General features: G+C 38.8%; 1 long non-coding RNA gene across 2 annotated transcripts; it reads left to right on the top strand.

Annotated features, from left to right (window-relative positions):
• The first annotated feature begins 8,807 nt into the window (after window positions 1-8,807).
• On the top strand, window positions 8,808-10,976 carry LOC125483186. Of its 2 annotated transcripts, none has more exons than XR_007262141.1 (2): window positions 8,808-9,307; window positions 10,067-10,976. It is a non-coding gene; the product is annotated as an uncharacterized LOC125483186 (long non-coding RNA). The 2 variants fall into 2 exon arrangements; XR_007262142.1 differs by having other exon boundaries at window positions 9,826-10,976.
• Window positions 10,977-12,269: the final 1,293 nt, after the last annotated feature.

The following is a 12,269-nucleotide window of genomic DNA, read 5'->3' as shown; positions in this document are numbered from 1 at the left end:
TCCACATTCCCCACTAATCCCACCACTCCCGGCACCTTTCCCTGCAACCACAGGAAGGGCTACACCTGCTCCTACACCTCCCCCCTTACCTCCATTCAAGGCACAAAACAAACCTTCCACATTAGAGAGGGGTTAACCTGCACATCCGTCAACTTGGTCTATTACATCCGCTGCTCCTAATGTGGCCTCCTCTACATCGGTGAAACCAAGTGTAGACTCGGAGATAGTTTTGTAGAGCATTTGTGCTCTGTTCGCAACAAAAGACAACACCTTCCGGTCACCAACCGATTTAACTCCCCCTCCGACTCCCTGGGTGACAAGTCCATCCTGGGCCTCCTCCAGTGTCACAATGACGCCATCCACAAACTGGAGGAGCAGCACCTCATATTCCGCCTTGATAGCCTATAGCCCAATGGCCTAAGCATGGATTTCACCAGTTTTAAAATCTCTCCACCCCGGCGTCATCCCATGTCCAACCCTCCCTCTCATCCCTGTCCTCCCGGATCTGACACAACCTGTCCATCTCCTCTCTCACCCGTCCACCACTCCCACTTCTCTGACCAATGCCCACCTCTCCCTACCTGCATTCACCTATCACCATCCCACCTACCTTCCCCAGCCCCACCCCTCCTCTCTTTATTTATTTCTGAGCTCCCTTCCCCCTCCCCATTTCTGAAGAAGGGTCCCGACCCAAAACGTCAACTTTTCTGCTCCTCTGATGCTGCCTGGCCTGCTGTGTTCCTTCAGCTCCACACTGTGTTATCTCTGACTGCAGCATTTGCAGTTCTTGCTATCTCTCAGTTTTAGTTATGACTGAATGACAGATGTTTGCTTCTAACACAGTTAATTTACAGAAATTGCCATTGAATTATTTGTGTAAGAAAATTCTGTTCAAAAAGAGCGAACTATATTGGTATTGAGTTGATATAAATCATCCTTAAGGACATCTTCTGGCACACTGGGTAATGTCCTTGCCTCTATACTAGAGCTCTGGGTTTGGGTCCCACTCTAAGATTTAAGGATGGTCTATTCATAACTTGGCTAAACAGGTTGACATAAAAATTTTCAACATACCCATAACAAAAGGAAAGACACCTGGTCAGCCATGCCTAATGTGGAGAGATACTCCCTCAAGCAATAGCCTCTGGCTTTAGACCATTTGTGTGTTCTGGAAAAGAAAAGTGAATAAACATTCAGTGTGTGTTTCATCTGCCTCATGTGATTCTAGATGCAGAAATGCTTCTAAAGCTAAATTATCTTTTTGCAGAGCAAAGCATGCTAGAACTAATCTGATGTGGATTATATGAATTCCACCAAACAGATGATCGGAGTGTAGAATAATTAAAAAAAAATTGAAAAGCTACATTTAAGCAATTACAGTCAAGTCTTGTTTACAGGTCTGACCTTCCCAAATTTGCTCATCCATGTAAAATATACTGTACATCCTTGCACTCACTGTGAGACTAAACTTCACTAATCTGCTGTTTTAAAGTAAAACAAAATGAACAAACCCACTGCCTAGAGTAAAAAATGTTCTCACCTATGACACAATTGCAGTCTGCCATGTCTACATTTGTGAAAATCACTGTTTTCAAGGAATAGAACCGCTGTGAATTGCAGGACCTTCCTATACATCAAAATCAATGATCATTTTCCTCATTGAAATCCTGATGGATGTGTTGGGAATGCCTCGAATTTTCTGCAGTCAACGGACTGTTACCAATATGGTAACCCTATTTGCTGTTTTTCACAATATGTATAATCATTGCATTGAAAAATAATCTGTGCTTTTTGTGTAGCAACAACCTGCACAGACATACTTAGAACACACGGAACAGAAACAGGCTATGTGGTCCAACCAACTGGTGTTTATGCTTTATTTAAGCCTCCTCTCATTATGTCTGAGTTAAATCCACCAACATTAACTACTGTTCCCTCTCCATCATATGCTTACCAAGCTTTTTCTTTTCTATACCAATCGCTTCAACTATTCCCCGTGGTATTGAGTCCCAATATACGATATGTAAAGAATTTCCTCTTGAATTCCTTATTTGATTTCTTGATGATCATCTTATATTGCTAAGTTTTATTCTATCCCACAAAAGGAAACATATCCTGTCTAATCACTATCCTTACTTTTATATTTTTAAAGATGTCCATACTTTCTTTTGAAGAGAGAAAGGGATCCAACCTGTTCATTCTTTCATGATAGCTACAGCTTAACAATTCTGGTATTACCTTTGTAAATGAATTTTTACTCTCTCCCCACTATATCAACATCCTTCTTATAATATACCAATTAGAACTGTGTGTAACACTTCATGTGTTTTCTAAACAAGTATAATATTCCATTCCATTCCTCTAGAAATAAAACCTAGTGTTTGGCTTGCTTTTATTATAAAGTATTGGCCAATGTTGTAAGTTCAAGCCATTTGTATACCTACACTTCCATTTCCCTTTGTTCCTCTCCTCCACTTAGTTTCTTATTTCCCCAAAGTATGTAACCTCCCTATTTTTCATTTTAAAACATTGTGCCTCACCAGTACTGGGCCAATTCTATGGCCATTTTACAAGTTTACTAATGTTCTCCAATAATTTGTTGAAGCCTTCCTCAGAATTGGTGAGCCCTCTCAATTTGTTGTCTTCACAAATTCAGAAATAGTACTTTGGTTCCAAATCTAAGTCATGAATATAATTTGTAACCAGTAGGAGATCCAATACTAATCATTGACTAATCCCTTTTGACCAAACAGTGTCATGGAACTTGAAAATCTCCATGATTACTGTTTTATGATTTTTATTCTTTTCTCGGATTTACTTGCATATGTATATTCTTTATTGTCGTTTCACTTTTTAGTCATCCCTAACTGTGTATTTGATCCTTTTCTTTTCCATTTCCACATGAATTATAGTTTTATCTTGCTGGTAGTTGTGTGACATTACCTCCTGCTATCATGTTATCACTATCAAGTACAACTTTTCTACCTTCTATCTTCCCAATTTCCAAATATGTTGTACCCTTCAAATCTTAGTTCTCAGCTGTAATTTTCCTGTCTATATTGGGTGGAAATTTCCCCCTATTTCAATATCATTGCTCTTAGTTCTTTTTTAATGCAAACACTGTGTTCATTGCTGTATAGACAGTTTAACCCACTGATATTGTATTCCCTCTCAATTTATTTTAACTGCCTTCTGTCACATCAGTTCTACATCTCTGGTTTAAATTTTCCCAAAATTTGGCCAAGTGTTAACTTCAGGGAGTTTCATCACTCTACAAAGCCCAACTGACATATCTCACCAAATTTTATCCTGCTCATCTCTTTAAATACTTTGCCTGCCTCCATGTGCCACTCTCACCTTTTCTCAAATTCTGTTGTATGGAAAGGCTTGCCAATGCTGGGACTTTATGGCATTAATGCCACGGGCACCATATTTAAAATCCAACTGCACACTATTTAAAACTGAACTGAAGTATCTACCTGGGTCAGTGTGGTGTCTGCGGACAAGAGAATAGTATAGCAATGCTGCAAGATGATCAATGGCCTTCTTCGCGCTGCAAGAATAAGTGCCACCACATTCTGTCTGCTATTTCACACTCACCCAATCTTTGTCATTGCACCCACCTCTCACCAAAGCTCATGTTCTACCATTCTCAATATTGCATCTGAAAACCTTCGCTCAATAACACTTGCCCACCCCACCCACCAAACTACTAAACCTTTCTGCCTTCTGTACTACCTACTCACTCACTCAGAACCCCTCACAACTTTCCTGACTGAGAACAGACTAGCCCCCTTACTGACCATGGTCCCCTTTGACTAGATTAAGCTCTGCTCCCCTTAGATTTCCAAACATGGTCATTTGGTTGAATTGTATGCAGTAAGCTGCTGCCACATGCTGGTAAATCTGACATTGATGTAGTACAGTGCCATAAACCAACCTGTCCACCTGATTTACTATTCATTACTGGTTAAATTGACAACCTGCCTGGCTTTCTGTCTGTGTTAAAAGGCAAGACAAGGCACAGATGGTATAAGCATAAGAAAATGCAAAATGAGTGAGTACTAAGAAAACCAGCTAAGAGCCTAAGATGCAGCCTGTTCTGATGCATAAGATTTGTACCTCTCCTTCTGTGAAAAGTGGCTTGGCAGCATCATCACAGGTGTTGCTAAGCTCCAAGGTACAGGTGTGAAGTGCTGAACTGTTTTATAAATAAGTCTGAAATGTGCCATGGTGATGTGGTTAGGCTGGTGCTTTGCCAATGCCAGTCTCTGAGGACAGAGGTTCAGGTGGTCACTACCCATGACATGTGCCCTGAGACTTTGGGAAATGATGGCCAAGGTGAATGCCCAACAAGCTGCAGCTGCCAGGTTACTGCTTTATCTTTCAAGTCGGATTTGGCAACATCCAGTTTTTACCTCAGAAAATAGCAATCTGCATATTAGTGAGATAAGATTAATTAATAATGAAATGTTAATGCATGCAAATAGGTCCTCTCCACTCATGAACAGATTCTCATCCAACTATTAAACCTTAAGTGAAAAATCAGACATTTTTTCTCAACAGGAAAGTTTTATTTTTTTCACTGTCACTATATTTTCCTAAACTTTCCCTCCATCGCTCATGTTGTTCAGAGACTGTGAAAATTTCACCCACTATTTAATCCCTGGTATTTACTTCCTTATTTAGTCAACCCCATTATCTTGTCTCCTTTAGGAATTCATTTAAATTTAAGATACCTTTATTTGTAATCATTATATCCAATGTTCCATTCAAACTTACTTATTGAGAAACATCACAGTCTGCCTGTATTGGAAAGTTGAGGATACACAGGTATGCACAGAAAAGCCATCCTGAAACCCTGTAGGAGTTATTGAAACAGAGATAAGAATATAGCCACATGGACAAAAAAATTATGAAATTGTAAGGGCCCATGAAAGAATTTTCAAAAATATTGTCTATGATCTACATATGACACACAAAATATTCCAGTAATGTTCAATGTTCAGAATGTTCACAATTTTTTTAATTGTGGTCTTGTTTTATTATTATACTCCAATATGGCTCTCCAAGGTATTCTGTTATGGTCTCTGTGTTAATCTACAATGAACAACATTGTGAAAATCAGGAAATCACTGCCTTCCAATAAAAACAACATTATAATAAGCTGTTCTGTACAAGACATTTAGCAGCGTATGTTAGTTACGAATTCTTTTGCAATGTTATAATGATTTATATATTGGTGATTTTGAAGCATCCAGCACATTTCAGATTTTGGAAAGTTCTTCCAATAATGCAGTCTGTGAAATAAATCAGGCGTGGGTAGTCCATGCCTGTCAATTCCATCAGATTTGATCTTCTTCTAGCTCCTGCCCAACATTTTCATTTAAATGTTCACCTCTGCACTTTATCCTCTGATCCCCAGATGCACACCTTTTTGCATTCTAGCATGGGATGTGTGCATCTATGTCAAGTCCAGCATCTGTTGCTCATCTCTGACTGCTCTTGAATTAATTGGTTCGCAAGGCCATTTTGAAGGCAGTTAAGTGTCAAGCACATTGCTGTTGGTCTGGAGTCACATATAGGAAAGTGTGGCAAATTTGCTTCCCCAATGGACATTACTGAACTAGATGGGGCTTTATGATGATTCACAATTTCTATATGGTCTTCATTAGGCTAACTTTGAATTTCAAATTTCATTGAATTGAAATTTCACCAGCTGCTGTGGTAGGATTCAAATCCATTTCCATAGAACATTAGCCTAAAACTCTGTATTACTGGTCTAGTGTTATTACCACTAAACCACTATCCCCATTGTTGTGCTAGATGTCATTAGGCTGTGTCCCCCCTTGAATCTAGGTGGTGGTGACCATAAATAGCCCCTCTTCCACTATACCCCATGTCCTCCCATGTTCTCTTGCCTCTAACCATTATGTGTTGAGTTTCTACGTACTCACAATTATTATCCCCTCTACGTTCTAGTATGCTGTCTTGAATTCTCATAAGCGACTTCACTAATCTTCCCAAAAGAGTGATGCCCTGATAACCTCCATTTATTTTCGGTAAGCTTGTCCTTCTATATCATTCTAGATGACTACTTCAGGTTCTCACCTTGCCACAGTCCAAGATTCTGTCCATGCTATGTGATCATTTCCTGGTCCATAAGTCATTCCCAAATTATGAAATCATTACGAAAATTTGCACTGCATTTTCTTGCTTTCCAATGTTTCACCATTTTGGCAGTCTTCTAGATCACACTTTTGTCCATCATTTTTGGCAATTTAGTCAATATTTGAACTTGTCAGTAGATCTCTGCTTCTCTGCTTCACCTACAATAGTCACATCCCTCCACTGAATGAACCTTTCAATAGACATCATTCCATGAGTTCCCACTCTAGTCTGTTCTCCTATAGATATGATGGTCCCGTTCTATTCATCAGTACCATTCAACACATCGCAAATTAGTCCCTGATCTACAGTGTTCTGTTCCTCAACCCTGTTGAGCATACAAGCATGTGAGCTATAGAGTGCCTTCTCGCCTTCTGTTAATTTCTCAGATTTAGGAATGATGTAAGGTAACTGCTGGAAGCTGCAATGACCTTGGATCCAGGCACATAGGCTGCTGTATTTATGCAGTCGCTGTACTAAGATTGTACACAAGAATGAGGGAGGAATATACCTATCTGGAAGCCCTGGACCAGCATCAACCTCCAGCAGATGCGTAGCAGTCTCCTGCTCGTTTGCAGTTTGCAGCCCTCATGGCAAAGATGCAAGAGACCCACAGTCACTCGGTTTGCATGAAATGCTGTGCATAAGTGAGAGGGGTAGTGGCACCACTATTTAGAGGAGACAGTCAGAGCACCATGCCATAATGTCTAGCATATCTACAATGCAACATCTTCTTCAACTGGGACTAACAACGGCAATAAGATGTCTCCTCCACATTAGGTATGTAGGTCATGTCTGGCTGTTTGTTGCAGAAAGTACAAACAGAGGTTGCTGGTTAATCCTTGGTGACTTTTTCTTTCCTTTATTCATTAATGAGATGAGGACATCAGTAGCTAGGCAGCATTTATTGTGCATCCCTAATTGCCTGGTTGCAGGGGAAATTGCCGTGGGGCTGTGGGGGTGTGGGGGGGTGGGGGGGGGGGGGGGGGGGAGGGGGGGTGGTGGCGTTGGGGGTGAAGGAAGTGTGGACCAGGGGTGTCCTGGAGGGAACAGTCCCTGTGGAGGCAGACAAGGGAGGGGTGGGGAATGTGTGTCTGGTGGTGGTATCTCGCTGGAGGTGGCAGAAATGCGGTCTGAAGACCTAAGGCACCTTCCCCTGCAACCTGCAAAGGGGCAACACCTGCCCATTTACCTCCTCCCTCCCCAGTATCCAAGGGCCCAAACATACCTTCCAGGTGAAGCAACATTTCATCTGCACTTCCCAGAATCTACTCTACTGCATTCGCTGCTCACAATGTGGTCTCCTCTACATTGGGGAAAGGAAGCGTAGACTGGGTGGCCGCTTCGTAGAACATCTATGTTCTGCTTGCAAAAAGACCCTGAGCTACCTGTTGCCTGCCACTTTAACACACCACCCTGTTCCCTGGCCAACATCTCTGTCTCTGGCTTGTTGCAGTGTTCCAGTGAAGCTCAACATAAGTTGGAAGAACAACACCTCATTTTCTGCTTGGGGACCCTGCAGCCCTCCGGACTCAATATTGAATTCAATAATTTTAGGGCTTAAAGTCTCCTATGTTCCAGCCCCCTACCCCACACACCAGGCCTTGTTATCACATCACCTGCCATTACACACTACCTATTGTCAGTCACTAACAGTCCCCATTAACAGCAACTCACCCTCCCAGCCAGATCATTACCAATTCCTTTGTCTATCCAAATGCTCTTCTCTCTCTTTGGGCTCTATTGTTTATCCTATCGTTTACTCCCTACCCCATCCCCATCCCTATTTTCAGTATATAAATCAACGTTTTCCCAGCTACCATCAGTTCTGAGGAAAGGTCACCGGATCTGATACGTTAACTCAGATTTTTTTCGTCACAGATGCTGCCACACCTGCTAAAGCAGAGGGTTTGAGAGGGGGTCTGTTTGAAGTTTACAGGATTATGAGGGATATGGGCAAGGTGGATTGGAAGCAGCTGAGTTGAAGGGTCAATATCAAGGGAGCGTAATTTTAAGGTCAGTGACATGAGGTTTAGAGGGAATGTGAGGGAAATGTTTTTCACCCAGAGGGTGATGGAAATCTGGAATGCACTGCCTGGAAGGGCAGTAAAGGTGGGAATACTCGCAAAAATACATCAATGAGCTCTTTTGATGTCAGTGTTCAAGGCTAATTGGCCATGTGCTGGAAAGTGGGATTCATGTGGTTAGGTCAGCACAGTATCTTCTGTGCTGTAAGGCTTTATGATGCTGACGACAATTGCTCACAGGACTGATGATGAAAAATAAAAATCCCACTGGATCCAATCAATATATATAGGAAACTCTACAATTTTGTGGATGTTCCTTGATACATTGATTTCATAGTTTCATTTGCTGCTCTGTTTTCCTGTTCATCAATATTGTTGTCCATTTATTTTTCCCAAGTTCATTGTTACCCCCTCAAAATTAATTTTTACTCTATTTATGTCTCCACAGTTATTAACCCAAACTGTATGACATGATGGTCACTATTACTATACAAGTTCTTTCTTTGATTTTGATTGTTAATGCAATTTCCATTTTGTTTTTGCATTTGCAGTTGCATGGATTGGAATTTGACATTCATTATTCAGAAAAAACATTAAGCAAAGGACATGAGCTGTATTATTTGATTTTTTTGAAGGGAATCAACTTTTGCAAAGTGTGGAGGCAGACAGTTTTTCACATTCTGTTTTTTTGTCATATTTGCAATATGTCCTGGAGACTCAATCTTACCTGTTAGAAAGTTAGAAGAGTAACAGTGTTTCCTTTGCAAAGTACTACAAAATTGAAGTATCTAACAAAGGAGATAAGGCTGTTTGCCAATTGGTCACACCCTTTTGCTGTGGGTGTGAATTACCAGCCAGTTTTATTTTCAAGCTAGCAGTCACTTTTAAACTCAAGCAGTAGATCTCAAAGTTTGCTCAGATAAAGAAAAACTGCAAGATGCCTGTGTCATACTCTACCAGCATGCGTTTTAAATTTCCTATACTGGCAATTGCACTAGAAGTTGTGATCATTATTTTATACGGAGTTTTTATTACCTATGATGATGGAGCTAATTCTAGACTTGTACATAACAACACTGACGAACTAGAACGTTTCTACAAAATCTATCCAAGTGAGTATATCTGAAGTATACATGCAATAATCTAAGTTTATATTGCTACTTACTTTTGTGTGATGCATATATAAAAATCCATGTGTTATTCTTTTCCAATAATGTGTTGGTTTAACCTTAAAAACCTGAAGTATTGTATTTGCTTTTCTAGGAAATATAGTTTTTAATTGTAATTTGTACAAGCACTTATATATTTTCTGTAAAAAAATCCTTTGAGTAAAACAAAAGTTATTTTCCGTGGCAATAGATGAAAACGATAGAAAGAGGGTTACAAAAAAAGTATAATATAGGATTGTTTGCTTCAGAATTATTTAAAATCTTCCCTGCTGTAATACATAGATAAGCTTGTTTATTAATCTGAATTTACTGGAATATTTAAGTGTTTTACTTTTCATATTTATATGGGGACACACATAAGAAATTAAAATACAAAAGTTTAGATAAAATTGTTGTATAGTGGACCTAATGTGGTTTTATAGCCTGTGTTCTAACAGCATTGTTCTTCATAAACAAAACAGAAATTGTTGAGGAAACTCAGTAGTCTGGGCGCATCTGTGGAGAGAAAGTGGACTTAATTTTTTGGGTCCAGTAACCCTTCTTTAGATCTGGAGAAGTTTCTGTTTTCGTTTCTGATTTCCAGCATCTGCAGTTCTTTGGTTTTGTTTTGCATTGTTCTTCATAGAATTGAAGTTTATGGAGCATTTGGACATTGCAGAGTTTGATATTTTCTTTTTCTTACTTTTTTTTTCTAATTTTTAGAACATACTGGTTTATTTCCTTGGTCTCTTCCTTAAAGTGTAACTTAATATTCATCAAAATGTGAGTTATGTTTGATTTGCAAATGTGTGTAAAAGGTGTAGTTGTGTAAAATATTTAAGTTATTTATTGGAGCATCTAATAATTCAAGAAAGTATGTTTCCACAAGTATAATCCAAATCCTGACTAAATTTTGGAAGGTACGCTTTTTTAAGTCATTTGCAAATTCATGGTAAATTCCAGAAATACTGTTCTTAAAAGCTGGAGATTAAAAACTAAAAATGCTGAACTCTGCAATTAAAAATAGAAATCATTGAGAAAGCCAAACATCTGCCAGCATCTAAAAATTTAGATATGACTTAAACATGTTCCCATTTCTGACCTTGATGAACCATTATGCAGTTCTAGTTTTCACCTTTGCATTTTTTTGTGTAAATGCATATACAAGTTTTAAAAAATGAGAGATTAGCCTAAAACTACTAATTTAATGAAGAAACTATTTTCTGCAAGGTCATTCTTTTCGTGTAAGTAATCCAATTATGCTTCTAGTTTGGATGCTTTTCACTGATGTTGCACAATTCTATGCTCATTATTTTGAATGGAATAAAAATTGAGCAAGCTGTACAGCAGGCGAATGAACTATAAGTTACTACGCAGCCAGTGAAATTACAAATTAACCCCACTATCTTTATCTGTGCTGTTTTGTGCATGCATATGTCTTCATTTTTGTTTGTAAAATATGATAAGATGTGGCAAAAATATGAGATAAGCAGGACAATATTTAAATAAACTATGAGTTAAAGCCCACACCATTTATCCACCATTCACTCCAAGGCTCCCTGAACGTTATATCATTGAAATGTTTCTGATATTCTATAACTTGTAATGAATAAAGTTGATGCTTGTGAGAAAATTTTCTTTATTGTCTTTGTTTTAGAAATCTAAAACCAACAGCATTTCATATGACTTAAGTTGGTTCTGCGTGATTTAATGCCAATTACTTTGTATTTGAATTCATTGCGTGTCATGTGAAAAAATAATGCTCTGCATATCGTATACATTAATAGAGGACAGAACAAAAAAAGGAGCACAAAGGAAGGCAAAACAGCATATTTCAACTACTTTCTCAGTGCAATAATATTAGCATGGCAAGTTTACAGAAACTGGTAGAATTCATCAAAATCTTTAGATTTTTCTTTATTCTTTCATGCCAAGATGTAGATGATCTAAAGAGAATGGATCTGACACATGCAGTGTGACCTTGGATCTGACTGCTGGCTTGCAAGAAAATCATTGTTGCAACTTTTACATTAATGCAACCAAAGTTCCGGAGCTGATGGCAATTCTCAATTTTAGCAAGGTTCATCTTCCATCCCCTAAGTTACTGCCTAATAAACAAATCTTAAACACCTACTCATATTGCAGATGTTTCACCGCAAACAAAACAGGCCTTCAATAAACAACTTCTGATGGAACATATCTAAAGTTTGAACTTGCCCTTCTGTCATTCCTGAACCTATTCCACATTTCTAGCAACTTCTACATTCATTCATGAAGCCTCAGGAAATGGGAGTTGTTTCCTCAATTTAGAATTCTTGTGTCTGGTGACAGTCTGTAAAATACTGATCAGAGTTGACTCTCTCCAGGTTAAAGGAATTCCACTGTACTGTGTAAAAAGGCATTTGAAGGTATTTGAGTTTGAACGTAATGAGTAGCCTCAATTGACAATTGCCATAAGATCCAGCACTTTGACTGCATGAATGTAAAAATTACAACAATGATTTTCCTTTTGTTTAGCAGTGCGATTGTTAGTCACAATGCATGTGTCATGTACATCCATTTTGGATCATCTGTGTTTAAGGTGAAATAATTGAAGGACAGGACAAAGGATTTTGCTGAACTGAACTATATCCTATATTCTAAGTTTATTAACATTATTAAGCTAAGAAAATAATTTAATGTTATGTTTTCCTTTGTTCTACACTACCGTAACATATGGCATATTCAGGCTGGCCTTTAAATATCAACGTAGAGCTGTGCAAACTCCAGGTTAGAAATTGAACTTAGATTGATACTTTCCAACCAAAACACCTTTTGCATACTGGATTTCTTCAAACTACCACATTCCAAACAGGAGCATGCCATTTATTTCCTCAAACCTATTACACTATTAAATGAAATCATGACCAATCTGATAGCAATATAC

This window comes from Rhincodon typus, chromosome 5 (genome assembly GCF_021869965.1).
Source record: "Rhincodon typus isolate 14 chromosome 5, sRhiTyp1.1, whole genome shotgun sequence".
Classification (NCBI taxonomy): Eukaryota; Metazoa; Chordata; class Chondrichthyes; order Orectolobiformes; family Rhincodontidae; genus Rhincodon; species Rhincodon typus.
The sequence above is the reverse complement of the archived record's forward strand: the minus strand, read 5'-3'. Positions and strand labels throughout refer to the sequence as shown.